Genomic DNA, 21691 nt, shown 5'->3' on the forward strand with positions numbered 1-21691 from the left:
AAGCCTAAGGATTTATACGTATTTTAAGAAGGCATATGAAGCTAAACAATTTGTTTGAAAAAACAACTTGATAAACTAAAAATTAAAAAAACTCCAGAGCCAGTAGGTCTGAACTCAGGATTTCTTCCCAGTAGCAAGCTGTGGGAAGAAAACTAAAACGGCAATTTTTCCAGAATTTAACCATTCATTCATAAAAATAAAACAGCCTCCAAGCTTCGATGCTTGAACCATTTTCTGTAAGACCATAGAAGATCCAAAAACTGTAGTGTGAATACCATTTTACTCCTCACACCACTTCGCATTGGTCCACGAAACTGCTTAGTTGCATGACTAGATTTTATCTCCAACAGCTAGAATTATACTGGAAAATAAGTAAAAATATTTTTCTGCATACAAACTTCTCCTCCTACCAGAGGGACATTATACAGTTGCACACAGAAAGACAAGAGTAGTTTCTGTGTGGCCCTAAGTGAGCGAGGAGGTTATCCATATGACACAGCTTCTATTAGGACACGATCTGTGATGTTCATCCTATCATCACAAGATCAGCTTGTATAAAATATTATCCTTTATAACACTACAGCCAATGGCACAAAAAAAAAATCTATTCCAAAATTGAAGAAGGCAGCACTTTGTTCTACTCAGAAGTTAGAACAAGGCACTGCTATGTGAAGAGCAACTCTGAGAATTATTCAGGTACACCTAACACCCTGCATATAACAGCAGCACCTGCGCCATACTTCTATAAAAACAAATTTAAAAACATCTTTTATCATCTATATGAACAAATTCTACAAATCAATTCAAGCCTCTGATGAAGCTGAGATGGGGCATTACAAAATTCTGTCACTTTTTCTGAACAATGCTGCAAGCCAGTCATCTGATGGAGGTACAACTGCTGCTTTTTGTTTTGTCATTGCTGTATGTCACATCATTAGGAAGCAAATCTAATGTATCTTCATAGGAGTGGAGGTGCAAAGAGAAAGTATATATTCAAACGGTAATATAACCAAGCTGTATTATTTCTCTGAAAGCCGGTATGGTTTCCTTTACTTGAGCCACCTCTGAATAAGCATCAATAACGGCACAATCATCTCTGGTCTCTAGCGGAAAAACACTCACCTCACCTGTGTCTCACACTCTAAATTTATGCATCTGTAACTTGATCACAGTTACCTATCTATGGATGGCATGTAGTACAAACATTTTCATTGCCAATGATACCTTTGTTCACCCCAACTGCTCATCCTTCTTTTGCACTGCACCATTCCCTCAAGTACACGCTTTCAGTAAGCTACTTTTCCCTAGTTTAGCTGGGTACAAAGAACTATGTAGAGTTATAGAATTCAAGACCAAAAGGATCATTTTGATCACCTAGTCTATCTTCTGTATAACACAGGTCATAAAACTTCTCTAAAATATCTCTCACAGTATCTTTTAGAAAAATATCCATTAGATTTTAAAATGGTCAGTGATGAAGAATCCACCACAAATCTTGGTAAGTTATTCCAATGGTTAAATTAGCTGACTATAACAGTATTATGGTTTATTTGCATTCTGAGTTTGTCTAGCTTCGACTTCAAGCCATTGAATCACATTAGCTCTTTCTCTACTAGACTGAAGGACCCATTATTAAGTATTTGTTTCCTGGGTGAAATATTTAGATTACAATCAAGTCACTTTTTACCCTTCTGTCTGTTCCACTAAATAGACTAATCTCTTTGAGTTTATCACTAGAAAGCAAGTTTCCTATAGCTTTAATCATCCTTGTGGCTCTTCTATGAGCCCCCTCTGATTTGTCAACATCCTTCTTGAATAGAGAGCACCAGAACTGGACAGAGTGCTCAGCAGAGGTCACATTACTGACAAGTGCACAGGTAAAACCAGCTCTATTCCTACTCTACAGTCTTATGTATGTGTGCGCCACTATAGTTTTAGGTCTTTTTGACTACAGCGTCACAACAGGAATATATAATCAGAAGATTATCCATCACAGCTCCCCAGAGGTTTCAGAGTCTGTGATTACCAGGATGTAGTTCTCTATCATGTAACTATGGCCCACATTATTTGCTCCTAAGTAAGTATATTTAATTTTTGACCCCACTGAAAGGCACATTATTTGCCTGTATATAGTTTACCCAGTGAGCCAGATCATTCTTCTTTTTTCATTGTTTACCACTCCCACAATTTTGTGTCTGCTGCAAATTTTATGTTTCTTTCAGGTCACTGATAAAAATGTTTAATACTGAAGGACAAAAAATTATCCCTGTAGGGCCCCACTGGAAACACATCTACTCTGTGATGACTCCTAGTCAGAGTTACACTTAAGACCTATCAGTTAGGCCAGTTTATAATCTAGTTAAGATTTTGTTTTATATAGCTCTTCTTTTTTAATCAAGTTATCATGCTTTACCAAGTCAAACACCTTAGAGAAGATTAAATGTATCATGTCTACATCATTACTTTTGTCATTACTTTTGTCAATTAAATTTGTATTCTCATGAAAAAAGCATCAAGGTAGTCTGATAGAATCTATTTTCCATAAACCCATGTCAACTGGCACTCTACTCTAATTATGTATTAAAGGAGTTCCATATCAAACACTATTATTTTGCCCAGGGTCTATATCATGTTGATGGACCTATAATCACCCTAGTCTTCCCATTCACCATTTCCAAAAATTGACCCAATATTAGCTTCCTTTCAGTCTTTTACAACTTTCCCGCCGTTCCAACACTTACACAAAACTAGAATTCAGCCAGTTCTTTTAAAACTCTTGGGTTTAAGTTGTCTGGACCCACTGAACTAAAAATGTCTGCCTTTAATAGGGACTTTTTATTATCCTCCTGTAATACTAGTGGAATAGAGAGATACAATTATCTCTAAAGTCATCATACAAGCCCAAATCGTCTGTTGTTCCCCAAAACACAGAAAACGCTTTTTGTGCATTGCCATGGATATTTTTACTATATGTAGCTAATAGAAGGACCAACACTCCTGAGATTCTTTTTGCTCCTAACATAGTTTGAAAAATTCTCCTTATTGTCCTGAACTCTGCTGACCACAGATTTTCCCTAGTGACATTTTGCTTCCCTTATAAATTTTCTACACTTTCTAGCTTCTGATTTATGTTAATTAATAGTAATTTGTCTTTATTCCTTTTACTTCCCCCCCTCTGAACCAGGCCGGCTTTTTACTCGTCTGATCTTCATCCTTGATTGTGTGAATCTAACTTTTTGAGCATCCAATAAAATTAATAATTTAAGAACATCTTATCTGATTAATTTCTTTCTCCTGACTGACTTAGCTCGTTTTCAGTCTGGGAAAATTAGACCTAGTACAGCATCATGAATATATATATACTACTGGTCTGGATTTATTCTGCATACTACACATCTGGATCAAGTCATGATCCCTTGCACTGAAGCAACCATTAATTTTTAGTTCTCCTTTATCTGTTATGGCAGCATTAATTTTTTGAAACCAAAGCACACCAAACAGTAACATTTTTATGCAGAACACCTATTAAAATTTTCTTCGAAAAAATTATCAGATCAAAAACAAAAAACAGCAACACATACAGCCAAAACAAAATGAACAAATTTAATCAAAGTATCATAGCAATGAAGTAAGCAGCATTGTATCTGGTTTTAACAGCAGAAAACATATACCATCCGTTTATTTTTCCAAACATTCATTGCACACCTGCGAGTTGTTTACGGAACACCAGTGTTCTGTGGAACAAAGTTTAACAAACACTAGGACAAGGACTAGCTAATAAAAGGATTCCCTGGTGTTAGCTGCAACTGTCTGATTTAGGAAACTGTCATTCAATAATGTTTAGAAAATTCCAAGGATGCATTTCTATTGTCCATGAGACATCATTTAAACTGAATTTCCCACTGTCATGCAGGGTTTTCTCTCTTATACAACAGAAAGAAGTACATACAAAGAGAGTCATCCTAGTTATCAATGTGATTTGATGGTCTGTAGCAAACACAGGGTAGTACCAGACTTGTGCTGTATTTGCTAGGACACTGAACCATAACTACTCAAGATTATTTTTCCCCCAGAGTTATCAATGACAAAAACAATGCCTCCTTTTCTCCCCTTTTTTTTTTTGCGGGGGGGGGGGGGGGGAGTGCCAGAAACTGTCGCTTACCCTCCTGTCTGCCTTCCTGATACAGTAAACCCTCTAGTTACATAGGGGTAATGTTCCCGCAACCCCAGCGTAACTCAAATTTTCACATAAGCCATATTCTGGTCAGTTTCCTTGGTCTCACTAGCATCCAAGAGCGGGGAAGGAAACAACAACCTGGCTCCCAGCTCCCCTCCCCTTGCAGAGCCAGGAAACTGATCAGGGCAGCAGCCTTGGTCAGTTTCCTGACTCCAGCCAGTGGAGAGGAGTCCTAACCATGAGCAGCCTGGCTCCCAGCTCTCCTCCACTCCTTGGAGCCAGGAAACTGACCAAGGTTATTGCCCTGATCAGTTTCCCAGCTCTGTAAGTGGAGGGAAGCCAGGAGCCATGCTGCTGCCTGGTTCCCAGCTCCTCACCACTCCCAGGACCAACAAACAGCTCCTGTCAGGGATGCCAAGCCAAGAGTCAGGCTGCCAGGCAGTTTCCCTGCTCCAGTCAGGGACAGAATGCTGTCCCCTGTTATCCCAACAGACGCATCTCGGTTGCATGTATCTCGGGAGCGTGGGTTACAGTACTCCCTAACTAGATTATAACCATTAATTTTAGCATTCCAATTTTGTGACCCATCCTATCTGGTTTCAGTAATACCAAGCAGATCAAACTGATGCTCATAAGCATCCAATACTAATTTATCTTATCTGTTACACAGGTTACCTGTCATTGGTGTATAGGTAATTTAAGAATATTTTCATGTGTTCTGGTTAATTAATTTTGTTACCTCAAGTGCTCATGTTTTCCACCTTTTTATTATTTTGCTATAAGTTTAATTCCTCCTGATTGCTCTAGCCAGTCTGTCCCCAGGGAGACTGGTACACCTTCTATGGAGGTGGAGTCCAACTTAACTACAGTAAATTCTTTCATATCCAGCATTCTATTATCCAGAGCTCTCAAATAACTGGCATTTTAACTGTAAGTAAACTTTGGTTACTTTTTCCTTAAGTACAATATAGTGAAAGTCAATACAAATAAATCCTTAAAACTCAGTATAAGTTTACAGTGTACAATACTACTGTTGTTAGTAAATAAGGTACTCTGCATATATTTGTTTCTTAGCATCTAATCTTGTTTGTTTTTCTTTAGTGTTATGCTTTGCTAGGTATACCTCTCTACTACCCAGAATATTTGAATATCTGGCAACCTCCTCCCTCCTGGGCTTCCAGATACGAAAGAGTTTACTGTATACAGCCCGTCTCCCCCCAAAAAGAAAAACTAACATTCCAAAAAACAAGCCTCTGACCTTACGTCATTTATCTTCCTTTAACGAGAACACCATCTACCACAGACAGATTAGGCCCATGAGGTACACAGTAATCAGGCATGAACTGTTCCCCCCACCATCTCGAGTGTACAGCATTCGAGTGTATCACATTCGGCAGTGTCTCATCCAAACCCTAGCACGTTGTTACTTTTCTGATGTGAAGTAAGACTCTGCCTGAGTACTCTACCGAAACTTATGTGAGTGAGATTAGATTCAGTTGCTGGATCTTGATCTTGACAAGGACTATTCCTCCCAAATACTGGACAATGAAACAGATATCCTGAATTGAAATCAATCCTATTTTTTTAAGTTCAGTAAGATGCTTTGAACTTAAGGGATGTTTGTGATAGATTCTTTACAAACAAGTAGCAATAGCTTGCAATCAAGTTTCAGTCAGTCAATCAATAGCCACAGCTGTAGAAAACTTTGCAACCAAATTTGATTCCTAGAGCATCCTTCCCAAATTGTGTACATCTGGGTTCTGTGTCTGTGAAAGCTCTGAATACCTATACTACAGGTCCCCACTCAGTCTTTCCTTTGAAGCAGTACTACGCACAAGCCGTATTTAAAAGCACGCATAGAACTTTTAATATATCAAAATATATTGAACTATCACCTGGCAAATTCACAGATCAGCATATTTTTTCATTCTGTTTCGTAAGCCTCACTAATCTTCTCCTATGCACTGTTTTACCAACTATCTATGAAGTTGACAAACTCAAGAACCTTTGTAAAGTCTTCATTTTGCCCTGACTACTCACAAAGTAACTTGTATTTTTGCAACATCTAAACCATCAGAATTTCCCCCAAACAAACTCTTTCTTCTCTAAAATTGGCATTTTGTTTTACTCAATTTCAGGCTATTGTCCTTAGTAATCTAGCAAACTTGAACAAGCCCAGCACTGAGTTGTTGTTCTCCCCATCATCAGTGCATACACTGACAACCAAAACCATTGCAGGAGAAGCTACAAGGAATATGAAATACGTATCTTAGATGCAACACATATTTCAAAAGGGAAACAGTCTTCAAAAAGGCATTTAAATGTTCACAGTCATGAACTCTGTTGATTGAGGGGATACGCCAAAAGACACTGAATATACCCAGAATAGTGGAAAATTTAGCAGTGCAATCTCAAGGGTTTCATGTTTGGTTAGCATGCAATAATGCTCCCATTAGAGACTGGCACTAAGTTCTTTTGAGTCTAAACAAAACACACAAATCTTTTATTTCAGAGGAAAGTTCCCAGTTTACAGATTCCTCCACTTTTTCTATCACATCCATCAAGAGGAGGCATTGAAGTTCTCTTGTAACCTGCTTCTCAGAGCCACATTTTCAATTCATAAACAAGTCCTTCATCTTCCTTTACAGTGATCAATGTGTTTCTGATAACTTTTATAATCTTTTAAACACAACTGTATTTTTCTCCTCTAAAGGAGAGTCAAGTCTTGTTTTGTAGTCAATTCGTGTACAAAGATCCAACTGCTGGCTTGAAAGATCCAAAATAGATGTTCTGTCCCCACTATGACTAACTTCCGCTTCCTGCACAGAAACAAGGAATTCTTTACTTAGTAAATCAAGAAATGCCTGTTTTTTACTCTACACAACTATTATGTAGACAATACATGATCTCAGCATTTATGTGAACTTTCTGCACTCTGTGCCACTAGTGCTGAGTGAAAATCTCACTTGTCTACCCTGACTACTATTATATGGAATCAGCGCACAAACTGAGTTCCTTCACTGCATTTATGGTTTTCTTTTTGTCTGTACTGACAAAGTGAACGTATTTATTAACTCTGCATTCTGCAAAATGCTTAACAGAATGTATACGCACATTCACATTCACCCTTTCTATACCATAATCTGTGCTGAAAGGGTTTGGCACCTTCCTTTAACTGTTTTCCCCCCATGTGTTTTCCCCTTGTGTCTATCTTTCCAGTCTTGTTGAGTGACAGCCTCATGCATGGTAGGAACCTGCCTTATGTTCTTCAAGCCCAAAATACAACTATGACTCTGCAGGAGTAACCAGAGCTGTAATAACTACCACCATTTCACATAGCCCCTTTTCAGAAGGCTGAAAATCAGTATGCCAGCAACATTAGCAACTGGGGGTAGAATATTTTTCCAGTAATAAAGAAAACAAGAATTTCTCCAGGAAGTAAATACACAATATAAAAGGACTTTTTGGTGAAATAAGTTCAAGACTTGAGTCTAACAAACCAATTCTTACATATTTACAAATGATATAATTTAATACAGAAGTCTTCTTACAGCACTGTATGACAATCACAGCCTTACAATTATTGTGTGCACTAGCTAATATGTACACTAACAAAACAGTAATGCATGTATTTACCTAAGCCATTATAATATCAACCACCACACCTACATTACAGCTAATTTACATGCAACAATTATAATGGAGGTAATGATCAAGAAATACGAGACAACTCGAATAGTGGATTACTTGGCCTGACTGTCAGTTATTAGAAGAATGCGTTGAGTTTAATGGTTGGTGACTCAAACTCCCCATACTATTAAGTCTCTCAGCACAAGCCCCACCCCGCCAACACAGACCAGCAGAACCCCCTACACAACACTAGACCCAGCACATGCAACAACCCCTGGAGTGTACATCTCTCATTTGCCATCTGCACACATCAGCATCTCTAGCACGATGCACGCACCTATCCACCCTTACAATAAAGCCATAAACTTTAGCAGCAAGACCAGGGAGCATCACTAGTTCTCATGAAAACTTAGCAACTTTCACACAAAATCCACTGACCTCTTCTATCTGAGATAATGGATAAAAATAATGCTGGTTTACTCTGCTGGAAAAACAAAATATATCCAAGAGAATTTAACAAGAGATGGCTCTTTCGAGATTTAATCTCAGATTGAACTCTGACGATCAAGTAAGCCACCCTGTATTTTACCAGTACATCAATGCAAACACACTTTACAAGTAACAGTCTAAGAACATACACTTAAACTATTAAAAAAAAAAGTACAAGCTGTGGGGGAAAGAAGAATTAATGGTAGGCCTCAGGAATTGCATGGCAAAAAGAACTCAATAAAAATGTCTGGTGCTCACAAAAATTATTAAAATTTGACTATGTATTCATATGTCCATTTTTAACCTTTCAGATTAATACGTTTTTGGTTGAGCATCTCAGACCCTTTCGGATGCTGCATACTGTTGCTAAGATTAGATGCAAAAGACCTGTTAGGAAAACAGAAATATTTGTGTTCAACTAAGCTAGGAGAGTATATCAACTTAATGAGAAGCCCACAGTATTAATGCTGATTTGAAAAAAAGATGGTGGTATACACCACAAGCAAGCAACTGAAAAATGCAGTTGAAAGGAGTGGGGAAGATAGAATTTTAGACTGGCATGGCCACCCCCTTTAAGGGGCATGCAGCATGAAAAGAAAGCTGGCAACCTTCAGATTCATTTCTTTGACTCATATGCCTCATCTAGAATGTGATGGATTTATGGTTGTTATATCTTAGTGTGTCTCTCAATTCTAATTCACCCTCAGTCCATATTCCCAAATCTCTCAATTGCAAGTGACAAGGTACAAACTGTGCCAGCTAATTCAGATCAAGGCATGGGTTTTAGACCTGTGTTACATTCAATCATGCCAGTATATCTTCAGGGCAGTGCAAGATTATAAAGTCCTCCAAAAAGTTACTTCAAAATGACCAGTAAGGACGTATGCCATCAGCTCCTTCCCAGTTCTACTCAGTTAAGAGGTCAGACTCTAAAAGCTACATAATCAACACATACTGTCCAGCACATTGTTACAGGCCTTCCTTGTAAGCTCTTTAAAATTGATCATTTTTCCTTCCATAAGATCCTTGATTCAAATACATGACTAGCAAAAGGCATTACAGACATTATACCTCATGGCCAAAGGCAGTTATAAAAATACCAGTAAATTTTTGGAATGATGTACCCTCACCACATGACTTTGTTTCCAATAATAGGAATAAAAGTCTATTATAAACAACATTGCAAAAAAGCTTGTTGAGATGAACATAAACTGGACAGGAACCCAATTCAGAGAGAAAAAAAGGTTCCTGAAGATGCATGAAAGATTCCTGCCAAGAAGCTAAAGATAAACTATGAGAAGGAATGAGCTCACTTTCAATTTTATGATGAAATGGACCATATAATTAGCATATTCCTACCACAATCCCAGAATATAGTATGGGCAGTATGGATGGTTTTTCTACTAAAATGTGATGAGAATGATCCCAAGCTGTGACCTCAAGAACACTGTGGCTAATACCACTGAAACAGGGCCCACCACAGCTTCATGGCCTGGAAAAATGCTGCCAGAATCTCAAGACCTCTTCCAGGAACTTTCAAACACACATCATTGGAGGCAGATCCAGACTTCAGTAATGTTCAGAACACACCTTCACAGGCTTGAAAAATAACTTTTACAATTTTATATTTGTAAAGATGTGGCATGGGAGTAACGGTGGACACAGCTATAAGCTTTACTATTGCAGATGTTACATTTTCTGGCGTGAATACAGCTCGGAGTAGTGCTCAACCCAGCGCTCCATCTGTTTGGCTTTGTCAGCGATGACTTCAGCAGATTTGCATTTCAGAGGTGCCATCTTGTTCTGGGTGGGTCCTAATGCCTTCTTCATACCCTCGTACATTCCTCTGAGATTACCAAAGTCAGCACAGGTCTGGATGCTGCTGCATAGCTGGAGCCAGTGGTTGTTGGCACAGCGCCTGGCTGTCTGCTGTACTGTTCTTCTGGCTGCTCTAAGCGCTTGCTGGGTACTCTGGCTTGGTGAGCATTTGTACTCCAGGAGCGCAACGCGCTTCTTTTCAATGACTGGAATCATCTCACCGGAGTTAGCTTCGAACCAGCCATTCGTGTTTCTAGCTCTTCTTCCAAACACCGACAAGGCCGTGCTGTAAACTGTATCCCTCAGATGTTGCTATTTGGATGTCACATCAGTGCCCGCAAGGCCGCTGCGCAGATTTTCCTGGAGGGTGTCTCTGAACTTTTCAGCTTTCTCCGAGTTTGCCGTCTTTCTGGCGTCAATGCGGGGCCTTCCAGCAGGTTTAGAGCAGTACAGCTTCTTGGGTCTCAGCTTGAGCTTGGAGAAACTAGCGAGTGATCTGTATCACAGTCAGCACTGTGATATGCCCTCGAGCTCCTACCAGTAATGGACGAACTGGATCAGGAACCAACTGCGCATGAACTGAAGAGAGCCATCGACAGCATTCCAGCAGGAAAGGCCCCTGGACAGGATAGTATACCACCAGAAGTAATCAAGTGTGCCACAGACATACTCCTGGAACCCCTACATGAGCTACTGTGCCTGTGCTGGAGAGAGGAACAGGTTCCACAGGATATGTGCGACGCTAACATTGTAACCTTGTATAAGAACAAAGGAGACAGAAGCGACTGCAACAACTACCGTGCAATCTCCCTCCTAAGCATCACTGGTAAACTGTTCGCTCGCATCATCCTCAGCAGACTCCAGAAGATTGCTGAGAGGGTGTACCCCGAATCACAGTGCAGATTCCACGCAGAGAGGTCTACCGTTGACCTGGTCTTCTCTCTAAGGCAGCTGCAGGAGAAGTGCAGTGAGCAGAGAAAGCCACTCTACATAGCCTTCATCGACCTGACCAAGGCCTCTGACTTGGTCAGCAGGGATGGTCTGTTCAAACTGCTGCACAAGATGATCCAGTCGTTCCACTAAGACATGAGAGGAACCATCCAATATGACGGCGCATTATCGGATGCTTTCAGAATCGGGAGCAGCATCAAACAAGGATGCGTGCTTGCTCCGACATTGTTTGGGATCTTCTTCACACTCCTCCTGAAGCATGCCTTTGGATCTCCGACAGAGGGCATCTTGCTGCACACAAGATCTGATGGGAAACTGTTTAATCTTGCAAGGCTGAAAGCTAAGTCTAAGGTGCGAGAAGTCCTCATCAGAGACATGCTGTTCGCAGACGATGCTGCTGTAGTGTCTCTCACAGAAGAGCAGCTTCAAAAACTGCTGGATCAGTTCTCCAAAGCGTGCAAGGACTTTGGGCTTACCATCAGCCTAAAGATGACAAACGTACTCGGTCAGGATGTTGCTGAATCCCCATCAATCAGCATTGACAACTATACGTTGGAGGTTGTCCACGAGTTCGTTTACCTCGGGTCCACCATCACTGACACCCTGTCGTTAGACACTGAGCTAAGTAGGAGGATTGAAAAAGCGGCCACAACTCTGTCCAGACTCAGCAAGAGAGTGTGAAACAACAACAAGCTGTACACTCACACCAAAATGCAAGTCTACAGAGCCTGCATCCTCAGCACCCTCCTTTATGGCAGCGAGATTTGGACCCTGTATGCCCGCCAGGAAAAGAGGCTGAACGTCTTCCACTTGCGCTGCCTCAGGCGCATCCTTGGAATATCATGGAAGGACAGAGTGACCAACACCGCCGTCCTCCAGCAAGCTGGAATCCCAACTATGCACACCCTCCTCAGGCAGCGTCGGCTCCGCTGGCTTGGCCACATCCACAGGATGAATGATGGAAGGATTCCAAAAAGACATCCTGTATGGTGAGCTAGCCTCTGGCAAAAGACCTCCCGGACGCCCCCAGTTGCGCTACAAAGATGTCTGCAAGAGAGACCTCAGAGAGGTAGACGTCGAGCTGGACAACTGGGAAGAACTAGCAGACGACCGCAGCAGATGGAGGCAGGGGTTACACAAGGGCCTTCAGAAGGGCGAGATGAGGATCAGACAGCTAGCAGAGGAGAAGCGAGCACACAGAAAGCACACTAAGGACTTGCCAGACACCCACATCTGCAAGAGATGCAGCAAGGACTGTCACTCTCGTGTGGGTCTTCATAGTCACAGTAGAAGCTGTAAATGAAGTCCTCAATTGAAACTATAAAGGGCACGATCCATAGTCTATGCAGACTGAAGGATGCCTACTACTACTGTTACATTTTACAACAATAATTTTCTGCATCCCTTCACCCTCAGCCTTTCCTGCTCACCACACCGCCAATACTTGCACATAGATATGTTCATCACAAAATGGCAAGCAAGGTGGAAAAACATAAAAGACTAATGCTTAACAAGTCTATTTTTTCTTATGACAGTAATGGACAGATTTCAACTAACATACATGCAAATAGCGAGGTACAATCAGCCATATTAGGAAACATTAATTCACACAGACATCACATGCTACATTTGCTCACCTTGATCATTTTTTTCCCTCATTTGTCCTCCTTGATTACTGTTTCTGGTTCTCTGTGCCTTAAATATTGAGTCTGTTCTGGTATGGCTATGGTCTGAAGAAGTGGGTCTGTCCCACAAAAGCTCACCTAATAAATTATTTTGCTAGTCTTTAAAGTGCTACTTGACTGCTTCTACGTAGACTGAAGGATGCTACTACTACTACCACCACTACTATATAGACTAGCACGGCTCCCTCTCTGTTACTATTCCACATGTGCTACTGTGCCAGTAACCGGTACTAATGTTATGTGCTGGTAAAAAGAGAAATGCAGGGAAAGTTTTCCTACATAAAGTAAAGCTTAAGCCACACATCATTAAAAGAAATATAAACACCACAGACACACACACAAGTGGTGGGGAGGAGGAGGAAAAGGTATTGCATTCAAACTCTACAGATTTTACTTTAAAATTTTGTTCATTTTAGATCTTACCTGTGCAAAAATGTGTGAAAATTTTTCACTAAGCAAATTCCCAAGTGATCAAGTAAAATACATGGAAAGTTAAGCCAGCCTCTGCCTCCTGTCCCTCAACATGAGTGCACACAGAACACTTGCCTATGCCTTTTTATGAGTAACCTGGTATGACTGAATAGCTGAATAAATGAACTTCAGGTGATGTTGAATTTTACCAATTGCCTAAAATACCTGTTCCCTTTTCCACTTTGGCAACTCCAGAACACTGCTATAGTTCACAGTGTCCCCTATCTAAATTATCAGTTTCACACATACAGAATGGGAAGCGACTGTTCACGAAGGAATATGGCAGAAAGGGATCTAGGGGTTATAGTGGACCACAAGTTAAATATTAGTCAACAGTGTGATGCTGTTGCAAAAAGAGCAAACGTGATTCTGGGATGTATTAACAGGTGTGTTGTGAACAAGACACAAGTAGTCATTCTTCTCCTCTACTCTGCGCTGGTTAGGCGTCAGTTGGAGTACTGTGTCCAGTTCTGGGTGCCACATTTTAAGAAAGATGTAGAGAAATTGGAAAGGGTCCACATAAAAGCAACAAGAATGATCAAAGGTCTAGAGAACATGACTTATGAAGAAAGGCTGAAAGAATTGGGCTTGTTTAGTTTGGAAAAAAGAAAATTAAGGGGTGACATAGCTGTTTTCAGGTATCTAAAAGGGTGTCATAAGGAGGAGGGAGAAAACTTGTTCTTCTTGGCCTCTGAGGATAGAACAAGCAGCTATGGGCTTAAACTGCAGCAAGAGAGGTTTAGGTTGGACATTAGCAAAAAATTCCTAACGGTCAGGATGGTCAAACACTGGAATAAATTGCCTAGGGAGGTTGTGGAATCTCCATTGCTGGAGACATTTAAGACCAGGTTAGACAGACACCTATTGGGGATGGTCTAGATGGCATCTGGTCCTACCAAGAGGACAGGTAACTGGACTCAATGACCTCTTGAGGTCCCTTCCAGTCCTAGCATTTTATGATTCTGTGTGGAATATTTACTGCTGCTATTCCCCTCAGATTTTGAGCTTCTCCCTTGACCTCACCACCCGGCAATTAGTGGTTTTGTAATTGTTTCATCTAAATTTTGAAAACTAACTACCAAAAAAATTAAAGAGAGTGTCCTATTATCCTAATACTGGAAAGGGCAAGGAAATGCCCTTAACATAAGTTTGGCACATGAAACCATAGAGGAAGGGGGAGGGAGGGAAGGCCCATGTTGCTGAAAAATATTTTAAATTTATTTAAAAATGGAAATTATGCTGATTTATTCCCTCTCTCTATCCCCTCTACTTTTTTCCAGCACATCTCAAGGCTTACTGTTTTTAAAAAAAGAGAAAAAGAGACCCATGAATGCCTTAGAAAATCTGAGCAATTCCCTCACTGGGCAATGAAGTATCAGACAGACATGCTACAGGAGTTCCAAAAGGAAACTGCTGGTCAGTATGATTAGTGCTATTAGCTGACACTAAAAGAGAGACAAAACCAAGGACTAAAGGCAACAAATGCAGAATACATAAAGCATGATCAGGAAATCAAAGTACAGGTCAGGCAAGTCTCTTCAGTTGTAATGATCCAAAAGAGTGGACAACTACCCTGACCGTTTTTGTTCTATACCTGCATTCAAACCCTCACACTCCCCACTTTACAGACTGCACTGGTCTCTGAGAAGAGTCTTTAAGCAGTATATCTGTCAAGAGTCCAATGAGTAATGATGTCTAGTAGAGTGTCTGTTGATGGAGCAGATCTGGAATTTCTGAAGACCCCTTGTGATAGTCACAGAAGAACTTAGAACCACTGTCGTAGGACGCGCAATACCACAGTAACCGCAAACTTGGCTGTGTTGATTTTCCCCAAGAACTCTCTGAATTAAAGGAATGCATAGAGGAAAATCTACCCCCACAGACTAGAAATAACATATCCAAGATGAACTAGTTATCTGCTCCTACCACAGAGCAAAATCTCTGACATCTGATATTACATCTTTTCAGACACTCCCACACAGGGACATACTACTCACTACCAATCTTTGAATGACCGTTCAAGTGTCTGCCAATATACTGTCCATACCTGCAAGACAGGAAGCTATAAGAAATTTGCTAGACTATGCACAACTACAACCAGATTCTACAACTCTGCAGTTATTATGTGCTCCTCCTTGTCTGTTGACAAATTATAGTCAATACCTGAATCATTCTACCCTGCAGTTGAGGAAAAAAGGCTCAACATGCCTCAACAGCAGAATATAACTCTCCTAAGCATGCCATTTTGTGTGATCTATGTCTTCTTACTAGCCAATAAAAAAAGCGCACCTTTAGGTATGTATAGTTATATATACAATCACAGAAAACATAAGGCAGGTTGTATAATGAAGAACATCACTGTATCAACTCTCTAGGTCTACTTACGTGCTGCAAAGATTTTCAAGTACCTTTCTTGAAGGAAAGCACTACCTCTTTGAGAGCTCCAAACCAGACCATGTCTTTTATTTGCAATTCTGAATAGTGTATTTTGTCCAATTCATTCTGAAACTGAACATTTTGAATAGGGTACCTATTTATAACATAGCACTAGCTTCAGATCATTCTATGAGAATACCATAAACTATCATACATTAAAGTCAGGGTATTGATCTCTTGATGTCTCAATTCTTCAAGGTTAAACTTATTTCCTTAACTATTCAAACTTCCCCTAAAACCTTAACTGGTTCGCCAGGAGACTGTATCTGGGCTTATCAACTTGGCCGCTACCCAAGCTGAGGCTCTCACCCTTGAAGACCTCCCTGTGGATCCATGTTCAGATCTGCCATCAAAACATAACTGGCCTAATAGTTCATTTTTAGCAAATGAGAGGGAAGAAATGGCTATGTGCCTTACACTTCCTTCCTCTGTCTTTAGACACTGAGAGAAACTTAGCCAGTGCTGCAAAGAGAGATCACAATCCAAAGGCAGAGCTGAATGAAGATGTCCAAAGAACTCTATGGCTGCTGCTACACTACCATGCTCCTGTCGGAGGGCCCACAGTAATGAGGCAATTCAAAGCAAGCAAATGAGGTGCTCACATGCATGTTTAGCACTTTATTAGCATAATCACAGCTGCACGAACAAGCATCAATTTTCAGACTGACAGCAAAGATGGGTGCAGCTTCAAGATAAGTCCCGCTTCGACATTCCCTTACTCCCGCAGAACTAGAACAAAGTACAGGAATGTTGAAGGGGGATGCTTATTTTGAAGCTGCCCCCATCTTCACTGTCAAACTATAAATCAACATTTGTTTGCATGGCCACCATTATGCTAATGAGGTGCTGAATATGCCCATCAGTACCTCATTAGCTTGCTTCGAGTTGCTTCATTACCATGGCCCCTCCGATGGGACCATGGTAGTGTACCAGCAGCCTATGTGATGAATCTGAGTCATCATTGTAACCATGGATCAACATAATCCAATTACTCTAAGGAAACACCAGATGAATTACAGGTTTACAAGGAGGTTTCAAAGGTCTTTAGAGGTCAGAGCCTTATGAGAATGCTTTTGCAATTCAGTTGGCAGAAATAGGAAAGTCAGATCATTCTAGACATGCTACCAGGGACTGACTTTTACAATAAAGGCCAAGCATCTGTGCTTAATCAAATCTGATCTTTGTGGTTTCATAAGAACTGGCACTTTAGACATAGCTTCAGTCAAGAAAGCAAACATCTACAGCAAGACTGTGTCAGACTTCTTAGCCCATTCAATGGTCAGAACCAAGTGCTGGTCATCAAGCCCTTATGGATTCCCTCATATCAGGACCAGAAGGTTTAGCCACTAACACATTCTACAGTAGTACAGCCTGGAGGCGATTCTAATGCTCCTTTCTAATCCTGGGGTGAATGCACTTCATATAGACCAACAAGAAGGTGAACGACTTTCCCCAAGCAAGGCAAACCACTTACCTGTGGATATGAAACAAGAAAAGTGGCAGGGCAAGAAGCACACCTTAAACTCTTGTTCCTCAGTTGTCAGTTGTAATATGTTTCAGCCATGGCTTTCTGCTCAAGCCCACGTTTCTGAAGGTATTTAGGCACTGCTGCACTCAGTATTTCAATGCCCAATTTCAGAATCTAAATCACATTTTCCAAAGTGAGTACTCCGCATCTTCCCAAGTGCCTAAATCTCTTTTGAAAAATTAGACTTAGGTGTTACAACTAAAAATCTACCATAAATCATTGGTAAAAAAAAAAATAAAACAAATTAAAAAACTGAATATATCAGAAAGCAGCCCTTGGAACAGTCTATTCTGAAGGTCACAATGGCTATGTCTACACGTGCCCCAAACTTCGAAATGGCCATGCAAATGGCCATTTCGAAGTTTACTAATGAAGCGCTGAAATGCATATTCAGCGCTTCAGTAGCATGCGGGCGGCAGCAGCGCTTCGAAATTGACGAGCCTTGCCGCCGCGTCCAGACGGGGCTCCTTTTCGAAAGGGCCCCGCCTACTTCGAAGTCCCCTTATTCCCATGAGCTCATGGGAATAAGGGGACTTCGAAGAAGGTGGCGTCCTTTCGAAAAGGAGCCCCGTCTGGACGCGCCGCGCGGCGGCAAGGCTCGTCAATTTCGAAGCGCCGCTGCCGCCCGCATGCTAATGAAGCGCTGAATATGCATTTCAGCGCTTCATTAGTAAACTCCGAAATGGCCATTTGCATGGCCATTTCGAAGTTTGGGGCACGTGTAGACACAGCCAATGAGATTTTAGTCCACCTATCACCACAGTTGAAGGAAACAGAGGCATTCAATCCCAAATGTTCAAAATTGAAAGGAGGAACACATGTTCACCAACCATGACTCCTACTAAAAGATTCTATCACTGCAAACTGCACAGTTGATGCATCCCCAAATCACTCTTTGAAGGACCCCTGTTCAAATAAATTTATTACACAGCATATCAGAAATAAATACATCTCCATTACTGCTAGAAACATGAGAGACACACACCCCAATAAAATCCACAGTACTTACAAATTTATTGCCAAAGCATATTGATAGTCTACATCTTAATTTCCAAAGCTCACCTGATCGGACACTCATGAGCCAGTAGTCTGCCTTCCAGCTGTCTGAAAGCTGCTTCCAAAACATTTCTGTTTGTCAACTACTATAGTGGAAAAGTCAAATGCTCAGAAAGAAATGCATTCCTATCATAGTAACAACATTTTGCAGTCATTATGGTTCCAAGCAAGCTTCTCCATCATGCCTTCCAGAAGCACTTTAAATCCATCAGCCAATGTTATAGTTGCAATGTCTTCTGTTTGGCTGCTTTGTACCAGGGTAAATCCCATGATGATCATGGGAAACAATGGGTAGCAAAGTCCCCACAAACAGGCATGAGAATACCGATGTATATGTTGTTCTTCAGGCAAGTGCTAGTGCTTCCAGTTTTTACACCCATAAACCACTCCCAGTGGTCTGCCAATACCTGAATCACAATTTGAGTAACAGCAATTTTTATTAATGTACTTCTTTGTGCTCTGCAGAAAGCAGATTATGAACATGGTATAACTCCTTCATAGTCTGGAAATCCCAGGTGCAGGAACACCTCAATGATTTCAAGGACATTAGCCACCTTCACAACTGTCTACAGCACAACACTTTTATAAGCAGACAAACCACAACCAGACTACGGTACCGACACTGAATTTACCAAACTTATTCCCCACAGCTAGGAAACTCTTATTTTTTATTAAAGGCCAGAAGAAACACCCCTCTCTCCTGATACTGAAGCCCTGTCATCTGAGCCTGAAGGTAGCTGTCTTCATCTGGAAGCCCGTACTCACTATTTGTCAGCCAAAATCTCCAAAACAATGTTGTCATACCAATATGTTTGAGGGCCCAGAACCACCATTCAACCTACTGCATTTCATTAACCAATAAATCACAATAACTGAAAGGTATCTCCTGAGAATTGTTCACACTTGTTCCAGGAATGGCAGTCCAAAGATCAGCAATCTACTCAGAACAACCTCCCTGGAAGTCATATTGGCTGGAGAAAAAAAAAAAATATATATATATATCACTTGGTGTCCCTGACTGCACTTAAGTGAGGAATTCAGGCTCTCAGGCAAGGAAAGGTGCTCACAACAAGATTATACTGCAACCTTTCAGCCCCAAAAATTGCTGAGATAATTTATAAAAGCTATCTGCCAATGAATAAATGAAAGCACTCAGAAGGCCAGACAAAAACAGACTGGCCCGGGAGATCTCGAATCTATAAACTGTTGCCTCTAACATGAATGAATGATGCAACCATGTATATACCACGAGACTGAATATTTACTACACGCATGGCTCTTTGTGTAGATATGAACAACTGTGTTATTTTAACTGAGATACACAGCTCAAGTTAAAAAACAACTAAAGGTAGGTCTACGCTAAAAGGAAAAGTTGAATGTACACAACTTCAGCTACGTTAATCACCTAGCTGGCATCAATGTACCTTAACGTGGGCTTCTGTGCCACCTCCACTGCTGGAGGTCAATACACACATTTGCTATCCTCAACTTCCCTTCCTCACAAGGGGAAGTAGGAGTGGTGCTGAAGGGGACACTCAGAGTTCAATTTAGCACATCCCTAGCAGGTGTTCTAAATCAAACTCTGAAAGATTGATCCCAGCAGTGTCAATCTTCCCATTAGTGAAGATGTACCCAATATTAACTCTAGTCTAGGCAAGGCATTACCTTCAGCAGCTACTTCGCAGCAGTTTTGAAAAGGGAAATAGCAAGATCTGTTAGCCATTTACCCAGGACTTCATCTATTTCCCCTAATTTCAGAGAACAAACCTACCCACAATAACATAATTCAAACCATAAATATTTCTACCACGATTATAATTCAAACTACCTCACATTCCCCTTGTCAGAAGCCAAAGGTCTCCCATCCATGAAAACAAGCAGGTGTAGGGAGAGGGAATCCCTGCAGATTGCCAGGGAGTGAAAAGAGTTGGAGTGGTGCAAGTCCACCACAGAGAAATAAACTCAATTCTTGGAAACATATAGCCAGTTACCCTTTTCCAGCAGCTCCTATCTTCTCATTCGCAAGTCATCACACTGCTGTTGCTCTCCTCCCTTGTCATTATACTGCTTTTATGCTTTCTGTCAGGTCACCGCATCACCTCTTCCCCTGCTAGCAACCCTGCTCCTTCCCCTTCCTCAAATTCAGATCACAGCACTGCCAATCCCAATATTTTCTTTTGTTCCCAGTGCACAAAGCTGCTGATGCTGCCTCCATCCTGCCTCTTTGTGTACAGTGATCAAAGTGTCAATAGTAGCACCCTGCTCCCAAGTTATAAATTCACAACAGACCTATACCCACACCACCCCATCCCAGTCCCAGAATCACTACTCACTCCCCCACAGCAGTCACTATACACCATTGATGTTTACCATTTCTCTCCTACCACTAGAGCAACGAAGGGTCCTGTGGCACCTTATAGACTAACAGAAAAGTTTAGAGCATGAGCTTTCGTGAGTTAACTCACTTCTTCAGATGCTGTTCAGATGTGAGTTAACTCACGAAAGCTCATGCTCTAAACTTTTCTGTTAGTCTATAAGGTGCCACAGGACCCTTCGTTGCTCTACAGATCCAGACTAACACGGCTACCCCTCTGATACTCTCCTACCACTATGAGTCACAGCACAACTGCAACTGCTTCAGACTGCAAGGCCACAGAACCAGAACCACTTCTGCCCATTTCATACCCAGGTCATGATGTATGCCCTGCTGTCCGCCCTGCCTTACCCCAGTTCACAATATTGCCACCCACATTGCAACCCAAGTCTTCCCAAAGGTCACGGTATCATCATACGATATTGCAACCGCTATCACTTCTCAGACTTACAAATCACAGCACCTCCATTCAATCCACAAAGGTCAGAGTTCTGATGACATTCCTACCCTACCTCGCTCCCAAATGACAACCACACCAGAGATATCCACCACTTGGCCCCTCTAAATCAGTGTGGTTGCCAATGATCCTTAAAGCCTCACAAACCCAGGTTAGCAACACTATTGCTAACCATGCCTCTTCCCACCACTGTTGCTACTATGTCCCACATCCCTCACAATTCTATCAAAACATGTTTCTACTCCACTTCTCCCACTCACTACTCACCAGCCTTTTCCTCCCACAGTTCATAGTGTTGTTAAACACCTTGGTCCTGCCACCCACCAGCATCCTCCTTCCAGTCACACAACCAATCCCACCACTGATACCCACCTCCCCATCCATGTCACAGAACCTCCAATGCCATCTCTACTGTCTACATTGCTTCACAGGTCACAAAACTGTTCAGTTCCACTTATAATGCACACCTCTCTTCACAACTCACAGTGCAGCCAAACAGCCCACGAACCAGTCCTCACCCCAAACCTCAGTGCTGCTGCCAACCCCAGTCCCACCCCAAACCCCAGCAGAGGTGACCCTGTCCCATTACCCAGCACACAGAACAGAGCTACTGCCCGGG

General features: G+C 41.4%; 1 protein-coding gene across 1 annotated transcript in view; it reads right to left on the reverse strand.

The window, feature by feature from the left end:
• The window catches only part of STAG1 (STAG1 cohesin complex component), a 331084-nt gene extending 310485 nt beyond the window's left edge, over nucleotides 1–20599 (reverse strand). Inside the window, exon 1 of the mRNA XM_075003885.1 lies at nucleotides 18248–20599. The gene's annotated coding sequence lies outside the window, so the exon portion shown is untranslated. The remainder of the gene's footprint in view (nucleotides 1–18247) is intronic.
• Between the last annotated feature and the right edge of the window lie 1092 nt (nucleotides 20600–21691).

The sequence above is a fragment of the Carettochelys insculpta genome, chromosome 10, assembly GCF_033958435.1.
Source record: "Carettochelys insculpta isolate YL-2023 chromosome 10, ASM3395843v1, whole genome shotgun sequence".
NCBI lineage: Eukaryota > Metazoa > Chordata > Testudines > Carettochelyidae > Carettochelys > Carettochelys insculpta.